Source organism: Bombina bombina, chromosome 8 (assembly GCF_027579735.1).
Source record: "Bombina bombina isolate aBomBom1 chromosome 8, aBomBom1.pri, whole genome shotgun sequence".
Lineage (NCBI taxonomy): Eukaryota > Metazoa > Chordata > Amphibia > Anura > Bombinatoridae > Bombina > Bombina bombina.
The window spans coordinates 336,560,711-336,574,287 of NC_069506.1; the positions used below are offsets into that span (position 1 = coordinate 336,560,711).

The 13,577-nt window shown below is 32.6% G+C and overlaps 1 pseudogene; it reads left to right on the forward strand.

Annotated features, from left to right (window-relative positions):
- Window positions 1-13,157, forward strand: part of LOC128639271 (nicotinamide N-methyltransferase-like) — a 90,048-nt pseudogene extending 76,891 nt beyond the window's left edge.
- Window positions 13,158-13,577: the final 420 nt, after the last annotated feature.

Genomic DNA, 13,577 nt, shown 5'->3' on the forward strand with positions numbered 1-13,577 from the left:
GGTCGCCACATATCCTTCACACAAGAAGTAACTTAACTAGTAAAAATAAATCGTCCATTGTAGTGCTAAAATAGAAATTCAACAGCCACAATAAATTATTCAAAAGGTTAATAATAATAACAATGAAAAGCAAAAAAAAAATTGTTCTATTGAATTTTACCTAAGTGCTGTGTGCATAGTGTCATAATTAAGCCTTCAACAAAACTGTTATGGGACGTTACTTTACTAACATTTAACTACTTGACTGTGTGGAGTCCTCCCTCTTTTATATGTACACATATATAGACATATATAGAAGTGCTTTGGAGTCATTTACCGTTAAGTACAATATATACTATAAATATAAATACATATGTATTTATGTATTTATATGTGTATATATGTTTTTATATGTGTATATATGTCTTTATGTATTTATATGTGTACTTATGTATTTATGTATTTATATGTGTATATATGTATTTATATGTGTACTTATGTATTTATGTATTTATATGTTTATATATGTATTTATATGTGTATATATGTTTTTATATGTGTATATATGTCTTTATGTATTTATATGTGTACTTATGTATTTATATGTTTATATATGTATTTATATGTGTATATATGTTTTTATATGTGTATATATGTCTTTATGTATTTATATGTGTACTTATGTATGTATGTATTTATATGTGTATATATGTATTTATATGTGCACTTATGTATTTATGTATTTATATGTGTATATAAGTCTTTATGTATTTATATGTGTACTTATGTATTTATATGTGTATATATGTCTTTATGTATTTATATGTGTACTTATGTGTTTATATGTGTATATAATTATATATGTATTTATGTATTTGTATGTGTATATATGTATTTATATGAGTACTTATGTATTTATGTATTTATATGTGTATATATGTATTTTTGTATTTATATGTGTATATATGTATTTATATGTGTATATATGTATTTATATGTGTACATATGTATTTATATGTGTACTTATGTATTTATATGTGTATATATGTATTTACAGACATAGATACACATATAAATAAATATGTACACATATATAGACATATATAGAAGTGCTTTGATGCCATTTACCGTTAAGTAGATGAAAACCTGTAAAAGCATATTTATGCAATATTCATATTTAATAAGGGTTTATTTACTGGAAATATTTCAGATTCCAATGTTCTGCACATAGCAGAATATGTTCTATGTTTTTAGAAATAGATATTCATATATATATATATATATGTATATATATATATATATATATATATATAATCATGTATATAAATAGGTAAAGATATATATTGTACCAAAATACATCAGATATATGTAGATATTTGTATTTATTAATAAATAGAACATATTATGTTATGTAAAGATCATTGGAATATGAAATATTCATATTTTCATGTTGTTTTAGCGCAAATGATTATATGCAATCTTGTTTGCGTGAGAGTGGAGTGTTTTTTTCTGCATTTACTTCTATGGGGGAATACGTTAATGTGCACGCAATATTCTACGTCCGGCAGAAATGTTTAGATAATTACTCTGGGATTTCGGAGACAATTTCATACATGCCCATGGAACACTCATGCTCAGCCCGTTTTACAATAAAGAAAGCAATTACGCCTTGTATTTTGTAGTTATAAGTACAAATTTGTGTGTTTTATGCACATCCAGTGCCCTTAAATTACAATTTACGCTGTGCAAATTCAATACGATTCATTCCTGAGTAATTTACATACAAATTTTACGCTTTTTGAGAAAAACGATTTTTGGTGAACAATTTTGTTGCGATTTTTAATACACCTTAAAGGGAAAGAAAGTCCCAAAATGTTCTTTCATGATTCAGATAGAACATACAATTTCAAACAACTTTCCAATTTACTTCTATTATAAAATTTGCTTCATTCTCTTGTTATCTTTTGCTGAAGGAGCATCAATGCACTACTGAGATCTAGCTGAACACATCTAGTCAGCCAATCACAAGAGACAAATGTGTGCAGGCATCACTCACCAGCAAGCTCCTACTAGTGTAGGATATGTGCATATTCTTTTCCAACAATGGATACAAAAGGAACAAAGTACATTTGAAAATAGAAGTGAATTTAAAAGTGTCTTAAAAGGACCTGCTCTATCTGAATCATGCAACTTTAATTTTGACCTTCCTATGCCGTTAACAATACAATTTGTCCTGTGTATTTTTGTGTGAATGGTTCAATTGTTTCATTGAGCACTTTTTAAATGTATGTATCTCCTTCCTACACGAAAATGCGGTTATCTCATCTTATCGAGACACCCTAAAGAATCTCACCAGCCCAGAGACCTAGCGAAACTCTAGCCCTTAATTTTTTATATTGCTAAATATTCTTTGCAAAGCAATATTCATGCATATTCCGGATTTCATTTTTAAATTACAGATATCATTTATTCAAAATTCTTACCCCATTTCCACCAAACATTGCTGAACTAACTTTATATCAGTAACTATTGTTTTTAGTACTATGGCCTAGAATGCAAGTGGAGTATAAAAATATTAGTGCTATTGGGCACTAAATCAGTAGCACAAAAGTCTAGAGTGCGCTAGCATCTGATGTCAGATTGAACAGGTGCTCTAAATACCTCTTATAAAAGACTTCTATGGTGGCAAGCTAAAAAACTCATGTCGTCTATCACTCCATCAAAGTATAATTCTTCATTTTTAAAATATGATTTTGTATTGAAGTATAAGTTTAAAACACTGCTCATATCCCTATAAATCACTCTTAACTCATGTATCTCAATAATAAACCTTTATTTTACAGTAAATATGAGTGAAATATATTATACTTGTGTTTTTTCACGCATATAGTCAAGCATTAACACTTTACTTCAGGTCTCTTAAAGCACTAAATTTACCAGCACTATTTTGTATTGCACTCAAGCACAACACAACTCACCTTAGGGGTTAATAGTGTAGGTTGCGCTGGGGGCGAGGGGGCGTAAGGGGTTAATAATTTATTTTTAACCAATGTTAAAATAATATGCATTGTCATGTATAATACATATTACTTTAAAATTGTATCGAATTTAAATTGTAGTTATGTTTTATTTTTATTTCTATTATTTGAAGCATAAATATATCATTTAAATGGTATATTTATGTTTAAAATAATAAAATGAAAAATAAAAAATAACTCATTTTTAAATTCGATACAATACTAACAATAATATGTATTATACATGACAATGCATATTAGACATGTGAAACGCTAAAACAATTATTTTGTTTCCTTTTCATTAGTCAAATAAATAATTTTGTTTCGGCAAATTAGTTTAGTTAAGTTTAAAAAAAAATATTTTGGGCAAATTAGTTATGTTAAGTTAAATCGTTTTTTCGGATGCGTTTGTTTTCTTGGATCCATTCTTTATTCATATGCATTATTCTATTCAGGAATTTAGAAGAGAATAATGCATATGAATAAAGAATGGATCGGAAAAAAACGATTTAACTAAACATAACTAATATGCCGGTGATTGCCGAAACAAAATTATCTAAAACCGCCGCCACTGCCACCAACCACATCACTGACACTAAATAAAGCTATTAACCCCTAAAGCACAGTTCCCCCGACACTAACTAAATCACTAAAAAAAAGCTATTAACCCCTAAACCGCAGTTCCCCGACATCGCCAACACTATCTAAACCTATTAACCCCTAAACTTCTTGTGAACTGCTGGTGCAATGCCGCCCCCTGCAGATTCGCGATTGGTCGCTAGCAGGGGGTGTCAATCAACCTGATCGTATTCGATCGGGTTGATTTCTGTCCGCCGCATCAGGGCAGGCAGACAAGTAATGGAGCAGCGGTCTTTAGACCACTGCTTCATAACTTGTGTTTCTACGGAGCTTGATAAATAGGCCCCTGAGGATTCAATGCAATGTACCCCTGGAGGTACCTTGCATTCCTATTGGCTGAAAAAATTAAAATCAGCCAATAGGAATTTGAGCTGCTTTAATCCTATTGGCTGATTTGAACAGCCAATAGGATTTAAGCAGATCTCATTCCGATTGGCTGATTAAAATCAGTCTGTGTGGCGGATGATCACTTGAAGAGGACCTCCACATCGGACCGATGGACCTCCGTCTGGACCTCCACCGGTCCCGCGATGGGTGATCTTTTTCTTGTTTTGTTTTTTTGGGGTGTTTTTTTTTTAGATTAGGGGCTTTTTTTATTTTAATGGGCCAAAAAAGAGCTGAATGCCCTTTTAAGGGCAATGCCCATACAAATGCCCTTTTCAGGGCAATGGTTAGATTAGGTTTTTTTTATTTCGTTTTTTTTTTATTTCGTGGGTTGGGGGGGTGGAGGTTTGTAATGTTAGGGGGTGTTTGTATTTGTTTGCAAAAGAGCTGTTAACTTTAGGACAATGCCCTACAAAAGGCCCTTTTAATGGCCCTTGGTAGTTTATTATAGATTATGTTTTGTTTTTTTTAAAATGGGTATTAGAATAGGAATAATTTTTATTATTTTGGAAAATTTCATTTGTTATTTTTTATAATGGTAGTTTTTAGTGTTTATAATTTTTTGTAATTGTAGTTTTAATTTTTTAGTAATGTTAGGTTTTTTATTTTTAGTAATGTTAGGTTTTATTTGTGTAAGCTTAGCTTTAATTTTTATTTCACAGGTAAGTTTGTATTTATTTTAAATAGGTAGTTAGTAAATAGTTATATTGTAGCTAGCTTAGGTTTTATTTTTATTTCACAGGTAAGTTTGTATTTATTTTAAATAAGTAGTTTATAATTGTAACTTTAATTTAGGTCTATATTAATTATGTTAAAGTTAGGGGGTATTAGGTTTAGGGGTTAATATAGTTTCATTTAGGTTGTTGCGATGTGGGGCTGGCTGTTTAGGGTTTAATAGGTTTAGTTAGTGTTGGCGATGTGGGAGTATGGCGATTTAGGGGTTAATAGGTTTAGTTAGTGTCTGCAATGTTTGGGAACTGCGGTTTAGGGGTTAATAGGTTTAGTTAGTGTTGGCAATGTTTGGGAACAGCGGTTTAGGGGTTAATAGGTTTAGTTAGTGTCGGCGATGTCGGGGAACTGCGGTTTAGGGGTTAATTGGTTTAGTTAGTGTCGGAGATGTCGGGGAATGGCATTTTAGGTGTTAATAGCTTTATTTAGTGATTTAGTAAGTGTCGGCGATGTTGGAGAACTGCGGTTTAGATTAGAACAATGAAAAATTACGAATATGAATAAAGAATGGAACCGAAAATTCGGAAACTGATTTATTCATTTTCTGAATTTTTCGGGATTTTAGTTATGGTGCCGATTCGGAAATTTGGATTCAGTCGAATATCCGAATCGGCCAAAATTCGTCCAAAAACAAAATTCGGGCGAAACGAAACACACATGTCTAATGCATATAATTTTAACATTGGATTTAAATGTAGGGACTTAGCTCCTATAGTCCCATAGTTATAATAGGGTTGTTTTTTTCGATTTTTTTAAGGTCACACAGGCATTATCTGAACTCTTCTTACACAGAAACAGTGTTAGGTTTCAGTGAGCATACTGTCTGTGCTGTGAAGGGACACTTCATTACACCCCACTAACACACACGCACACGCACCAGCTGAAAGTGCCGACAAGTGACACTTCACAGGTCCTCCCCTTTTTTAGAAATATTTAATAGACTGATGTCAATGCTTTGAATATCGGGGGGCCTTTATGTGTAAACAGAATTCAATGTCAAGAGTCATTTAACAGTTCCTGGCACATTTTTATGTTTAATTAAGGTGCAATTACCTTTTACATCTTTTTTTTTTTTTTTTTTAAATCTCTTTATTATTTGCCGAATCATTCAATGTAACAAAAAACAATGATTAATAATACAACAACAGTGAAAAAGATATACAGTACAATATACAAATAATCTTGTCGTATTGTCATTTACATAATTTTTCAATTTTAAACAAATTAAAAGATACGCGACACCTGCGTCTACAAAAACATATAACAATCATTTGTCGGCTTCTTTTTTTTTTTTTTTTTAGCTTACATAAAAAAAAGAAAAAGAAAAAAAGACAAAACGAAAAGGAGAGAAAAAAAAAAAAAAAAAAAAGGGGGGGGGGAAATAATGAATTATAATAAAGTATTTTCTTGAGTTGATCTTATTACTCTCTACATTTATACCTCGGTTGGATTTCTAATCCAGGTATATGGGAACAATTCTAATACGACCATCTCAATGAAACTAAGAGAGGAAAGGAAGGGTGCTAATATCTGTTTTTGAATAATTAGAGGATATGTCTTAATGATGGAGTACCAAGCATATAAGAATTTCTTAATTCTTTTTTCAGACAGAGACTGAAGATGGTAAGATTCAAAAAGAATTTGTTCCTGTAGCATTTGGGTAACAGAGTCTTACAATTAATATTGTAATATTTAAGGGGTATGTCCAACAACACACTTGACTATTGGAGGTATTAAATAATAAGACAATATCCCGGAATGTGAGGGAGATAGATGAGTTGTGAACTTTATTAAACCAGTATGTGATTTTTTGCCATAACTGTCTTATCTTGGGACAAGCCCAAAACATATGAAACAGATCTGCATCTTGGTAGTGACATCTTGGACACTCAGCGGATCCAGCCTGATAGTACTTGGCAATTTTCGCTGGATATTGGTAAAAATCATTAATGAATTTCATATGTGATTCCTTCCAATTTGAAGGTATTAAGCACTTATCTAAGTTATTAAAGCTCAGGAAAATTTTATCCTGATCTATATCTGGAATTAACGGTACCCAAAAGTTACAAATCTTATCCATTATGGCTTGAGATTGTTTTGATAACATTATGTCGTATATCAGGGAAATTGATGTAATGCCGGCAGTAAATCTTTGTAAGAGAGTCCTGACCTCAGACCATGCAATAGACAAAGGTAACCTCCATTTTTGAGCAGAGATAAAGTGTCTGATTTGAAAAAATGCAAATACATCGGATCTGGGCAAATTAAATGCGTCAAACAAGGTTTCCCCTGGAAGTACTAACTCGTCTGGGCCAAATAATTGGCAAACCCGACTTAATCCTTTTTCTGCCCATAGCTTAAAAACCTTCTGATTAATTCCTGGTAAAAAGAGAGGGTTACCCTGAATAGGAAGAAATTCTGAAAGGGAAGAATCTATCTCCAATATTTTACAAAATTTGTGCCATGCAAGAACTATATTTTTGAATGTAATCATTATAGAGACATTAAAAGGGAGCTGTTTAGGTTGACAGTGAATTATAGCTGCCAATGCGAAAGGATGGATCAGAAAGGATTCTTCTTCATATGTGGCATAGATATTTGTCTTTGCCAGCCAATCAATTGCAATTTTCAATAATGAGGCAATATTATACAATCTAATGTCAGGAAATGATAACCCAGCAGCACCTGATTTTTGTGAAAGCCTTGCTAAGGAGATGCAAGGTTTTTTATTCCCCCATATAAATTTTGAAAAGTGGGAACACAATTTCCTTAAATCAGTATTACGTAAGAATATCGGCAAATTCTGTAGAGGATACAGCAGCCGAGGGAAAATAATGGCTTTAACTAGATTGACCCGCGCCATTAAAGACAGTGGAAAAGAAGTCCACAATTGTAGATCCACTTTAATTTTTTGAAATAAAGAGATATAGTTATCATTGTACCAGTATTTAGGGTTTTTGTGTAATACAAGCCCTAAATATTTAATGGATTCTACCTCTTTAAAAGTATTAATAGATAAGCTTAAGGGAGATTTGCCGACAGTCATCAATTCGCTTTTCCCGGCATTGACCTTATAACCTGAGAACGAGCTAAACTCTTCCAGAAGCTGGATCAAAATTGGAATGGAATGCTGTAAATTCTCTAAAAAAAGTAGAATATCATCTGCATATAATAATATATTCAAGCGAGATGTGTCCAGGGGGATTCCAGTGAGGTACTTTCTCACTTGAATTGCAAGTGGTTCTAGTGCTACATTAAACAGTAGAGGAGATAGGGGACATCCTTGTCGTGTACCCCGCTGCATAAAGATTTTGGAAGAGATAGTACCATTTACTACTAGGTGAGATATAGGGTTAGAATATATTCTATGAATGCATTTTACAAAATTCCCTCTAATGCCGAATTTTCCTAGTGATGTGAATAGATGTTCCCATACTATGGAATCAAAAGCTTTAACTGCGTCTAGTGTTAAAACTGCCATATCATATCTTCTATTTGGCTGCTCCTGATTCCAAGCATAGTCTAGGAAAGTTGTTAGTTTACGTATATTCTTGCTTGAATTTCTGTTAGTCATAAACCCCGTTTGGTCCGGATGAATGAGTTTCTGTAAACACAGAGAAAATCTATTGGCTAAAATAAATGTTAGAATCTTATAATCGGTGTTTAAGACCGATATTGGTCTGTAAGACGCCGGATCCTCTGCATCTTTATCTTTCTTTAATATAAGGGAGATATTGGCCACTGTAAAATAAGCTGAAATCGGCATGCTTTCTGTATAATACTTATTATAAAGTAATTCTAATACTGGTACTAACTCTTCCTTTAGACACTTATAGAATTCAGATGGTAATCCATCAGGGCCAGCTGCTTTATTGTCTTTCAATTTATCAATAGCTTTATCAATTTCTTCTTTAGTTATAGGTTCATTTAATGCCATCAAATCCTCAGCTGGAATTTGTGCAATCACTATTTTAGCCCAGAATCTTTCCTGCCTATCCATGTCTATCTCTACTGTGGAATATAACTTCTGGTAGTACGAAGCTAAACTTTCGCAAATTTTATCAGTTTCAAAATATCTATTCTCATTATCTTTAATGGCAGATATGAAATTTTTCTTCTTTCTACATTTAGTGAGACTAGCTAGAAATTTAGCTGACCTCCCATGAAACCCCCTATAGAAACGATTTAATCTAATTTCCTCAGCTATCAGTTTTTGTTTTAAGAAAAGATCGCGTTCTTTTCTAGTAACAGTATAATTGTCCCAATTTTGGTGTGAGGGATCCCCTTTTACATCTAATGTGTAAAGAATATGTTTAGAGCTTGCTAAATCCTTCAATTTCTTAATAAAATAATTTGTATTCTTTAGATCAGATGTTATGTTTTCCATTATTATTTGGAATAAAACACATAAATAATAATAAACTTTTTCGCTTATGGGAATTTCAGAGAAAAGTGTGGAGAGTTTTTAGCATATTTGCTATCACTTGATATTAATAGAAATTGAATCTTCTTTTTTTTTTATTTACCTATGAAAATTATATATTTTTTAAAGCAGACAACCAAAGCTATTGAGCCAGGCCCATTTTGGTATATTTGATAACATTATTTGTCCTATAAATATGATCATAAAAAAAAAAAATTAAATTTTTTGAAACTTTGTGTTTGCCACTGAAATGATTTGCACACAACTACTAGAGTCATAAGACAAATGGCTGTAAAAGCTTCTCTGTGATCCCTTTTATTCAGAAATAGCAGAGGTCTATGGCTTTGCCATTGGTTCTTGGTAATTGAAAGACCACTAATTGCAGCTGCACACCACATTTCTGAAATTCCTGGCAGTGAATGGGTTAATTGGTTAGCTGTTAAAGCCACATTAACCCAAAATATTTATTTTATGTTTCAGATACAGCAGCAATTCTAATCAACTGTCTACTTTACTACTATTATCTAATTTGCTTTGTTTTCTTGATATTCTTTGTTGAAAAGTATACCTATGTAGGCACAGGAGTACTGGGAGCTAGCTGTTGATTGGTGGCATGTGAAATACACATGTGTGAATAATTAATACAATGATTAAGAAATAGTGGTTTGTTTATGTCTTCCCAATATATCAAATCTAATAATACAGGAGAGAAAACTGACATCTCCAGTTGATATAAAATGATACAGTGTAGATACAAATACAACCTCTTGTTTTATTATTTGTCACAAAAATCTAACCGGTTTGTTTGTAACATGATCCCCCACCTACTATTTGTATTAAAATGGTGTTATAGCTGTGTGACTGCACGTTTATATTACCTGCATGATCGTTAATGAATATTTCAAAGGCTTTAACAGTTATCCGGAGTTTAACTTCTCCGCTATGTTTTGTCCATTTTGCTTATCCCTATTTCCGTAATCATCACTGAATCACGTGACTACTATTAGCCAATCTTGTAGCTCCCATCCGCAAGTCAGTGAATGTGCTGCTCTTTGTATTCGCCGCACATCTAGACTGTCAGATCAAATGACAGATCGCTGTATGGTCAGATTGAAACGTATTGATACTTTTGTATATATCCACTTCTATGCAAGAGAAAGTTTTTAGCTAAATATAGAATCGGCTGTGAGGAAATAACATGAAAAGTGGTACAGTTACGGAATCCCTCATTATGCAAGTTCTATTGCTATATGGGTGTTTATATGTGAAATAAACGGACTTGTGTGTGTGTGTGTTATGTAAACTAGTATGTAGTGTCCTTAATGAGACTCTATTGATGTGACATTAGCAGTTTATTCCCAAATTAATGTGTGATTGGTTACCTAAAGTGCACATATAGTAGCTATCCGCTCTGATTGAACTAAATAAATCTAAAGTGAAAATGAATCCTAAAAAATAGTACTATTCATGATATATAATTAAAAACAAAAAATCAAAGTGCATGTGGTGAGATAATATATAGCGTCCTTAATACATCTATATTAATATTATATATATAAAATAGAGACAATCTAGATAAAATAAACTCATTCGAGATAAACTAATTTTAGATGTGTATTAAATGGTATTATATATACCCCTAACTGTGAATATAGGTGTTATTATATATCATCTTGTTTGTTTTAGTATATCTTCTGATATAGTGTAGGTCAGGGAAAACCGGTTATACAAAGGAATTCTGACTAAACTTACTGTATGTGTGAATAATAGATCATTCTCTACAAAGAAATTATAGACAGTTTTAGGACAAGGGAAGCAAGTGTAATATTTTACAATTTAATATTACAGCTAAACCATAACCTCATATTTTGTGTGTTATTTTTAGGGAAAAGTGGATGGAGAAACAAGAAAAAATAAGGAAATGTATAAAACAAGTCCTGAAATGTGACGTCATGAAGAACAATCCTGTAGAACCAGTCATTTTGCCTCCAGCAGATTGTTTGCTCAGCTCTGAGTGCTTGGAGGGAGCTTGCAAGGATCAAGAAGCCTTTTGTGTTGCCCTAAGAAATATCAGCACTTTGCTAAAACCAGGGGGTTATCTAGTGCTCTGTGGGGTCTTAAACACTAATTATTACATGGTGGGAAATGTCAAATTCTCCTCCCTGTGCTTGACAGAGGATTTTCTCAAATCAGCTCTTCATGGGGAGGGTTACAAAATTGAGTACATGAAATTATCTGACAGAAAGGAAAAGACAATGCAGGAACTATGTGATTATACTACCACTTACCTCCTTGTAGCTTGCAAACACAACTAATTACACTAATATGTAGCTCCTTTCCCCAGCTGTTTTCTTAGATCTTCTAATGCTGGTTCCCTTTTCCACTAGCAGTTGCTAGATACTCAGATACCAGTTCCTATTTCCATGAAAAGTTCCTAGATCCTCTGATACTGTTTCCAATTTCACTAACAATTACTAGATCCTCTGATACTGTTTCCAATTTCACTAACAATTACTAGATCCTCTGATACTGTTTCCAATTTCACTAACAATTACTAGATCCTCTGATACTGTTTCCAATTTCACTAACAATTACTAGATCCTCTGATACTGTTTCCAATTTCACTAACAATTCCTAGATCCACTGGCACTGATTCCCATTTCTACTAAAAGGTCCTAGATCCTCCTGATGCCAGTTCCCATTTCCACTAACAGTTCCTAGTTCATAGTAAATAAAAGTTGGCAACAAATTCAAAGCTTGTATCAAACAAAAACCTACATACTGATAAGCCCAAAAGAGTGTCTGACAAATTTATAAAGGCAAATTGAAGTCAACATTAAAGGGACATTAAACACTTTGAGATGGTAATATAAAATGATAAATTGTATATATAAAACAACTCTGCAATATACTTTCATTATTTATTTTTTCCTATTTGCCTGTAATTCCATTCTGAAATTGTGAGCTTTTCAGTTCCTGTTAGAAATGGAAGTGCAGAACTCTGTTAAATCCAGCCCAACCATTGGCTGCACACTCTAGTGACCTATTTATAACTGACCCTAATTGGCCACAGCAGAGAAGGTAACACAAGTTACAACATGGCAGCTCCCAGTGTTTTATAGACACTAAAACTTTACACTTATTTTGTCACTTTTTAAACAACTAATGAAACTTTATAAAATACATCTACATGTTAGTCATGGACTAATCTTTTCTTTGAATGCATCATTCTATCTAGCATGTATTTAGTGTTTAATGTCCCTTTAAGAGCGAGATTAAAAGTGGAGCGCTAATTTATTGCAAGCCTGTAAACGGTCAAATTTGCCTGTGTACGGCGCACGATAGATAACCAGCCATTACAAGTGGCTGGTTATTGCTAACGTGAGCTTGCGGTAGCAGTTAGTGCTCCAAAAATTAACCAGAGATCAGATCTCTGGTTAATTTTCCAAAAATGCCCCAATTGGCTCCAAAAAAAAAGTATATATATATATATTTTTTTAATACATTTAAAAAAAAATTAAAAAAATAAAAAACAACTGCCCAAAGCAGTTTTTAGGGGTTAAAGTTGGCGGGTGTGGGGTGTTTGAAAAAAAATGGCACTGAAAAGTGTTTTTACATTGTGGTCTTTAACAAACCATAACCAAGAGAAAGAAAGAAATTTGATCATGAAAATCACTTGAAAGGCATTTTTAAAATTGAACATTCTTTCTAAATCTTGAAAGTTTAAAGTGCAGTGTTGTTAGATACGTTAAACTTTTATTGTCTTGTTTTGTCTGCAAGTGGTAATGTTTGTCTTATATTTCATGACAGATCTACAGATTACGCTAAACTCTGCAAGTGCAGCACACACAAGGAAGGAACAACGTGCTCAGACCACACACTGACACTGAGTAATCCATTTAAAAACATACAGTAAAGATTAAATACAATATTTAAATAATCCTCTTCCAAAAGGAAATATAATCAAATAAATAATATTGAGCTTCTGTTGATTTGACTCTTTTATTAAGCAATATATTGCGCAGAAGAAATTTTAGATAATTATTTCTGTTTGTTGAATTCCATAAGAGATCTCAAAAACACAGTGGACCCAGTAATCTAAAGGTCTCAGTTTGGTGAAATCTAAAATCTCTTGTCAGTACTGATTCTCAAAGAATTTTAGAAAGACAAATTTTAGCTTGAGAGCTGTTTATCTCACTATGCAGGGCTCTGTGTGTGAATGCCAGACACCTATACTACATATAATGCTCAACGAGAAATCCCAAATCATTTAGAGTGAGTGTTTGATCATTAGGCCTTGTAGTAACTCACAGAGCAAACTAGCTTTAACTTTACGTCTGTGTTCTCAGGAGCATATTACATCAATTACTTCCTGAAGTGTTGAGAAAATGTTTCTCTGGAGAGTT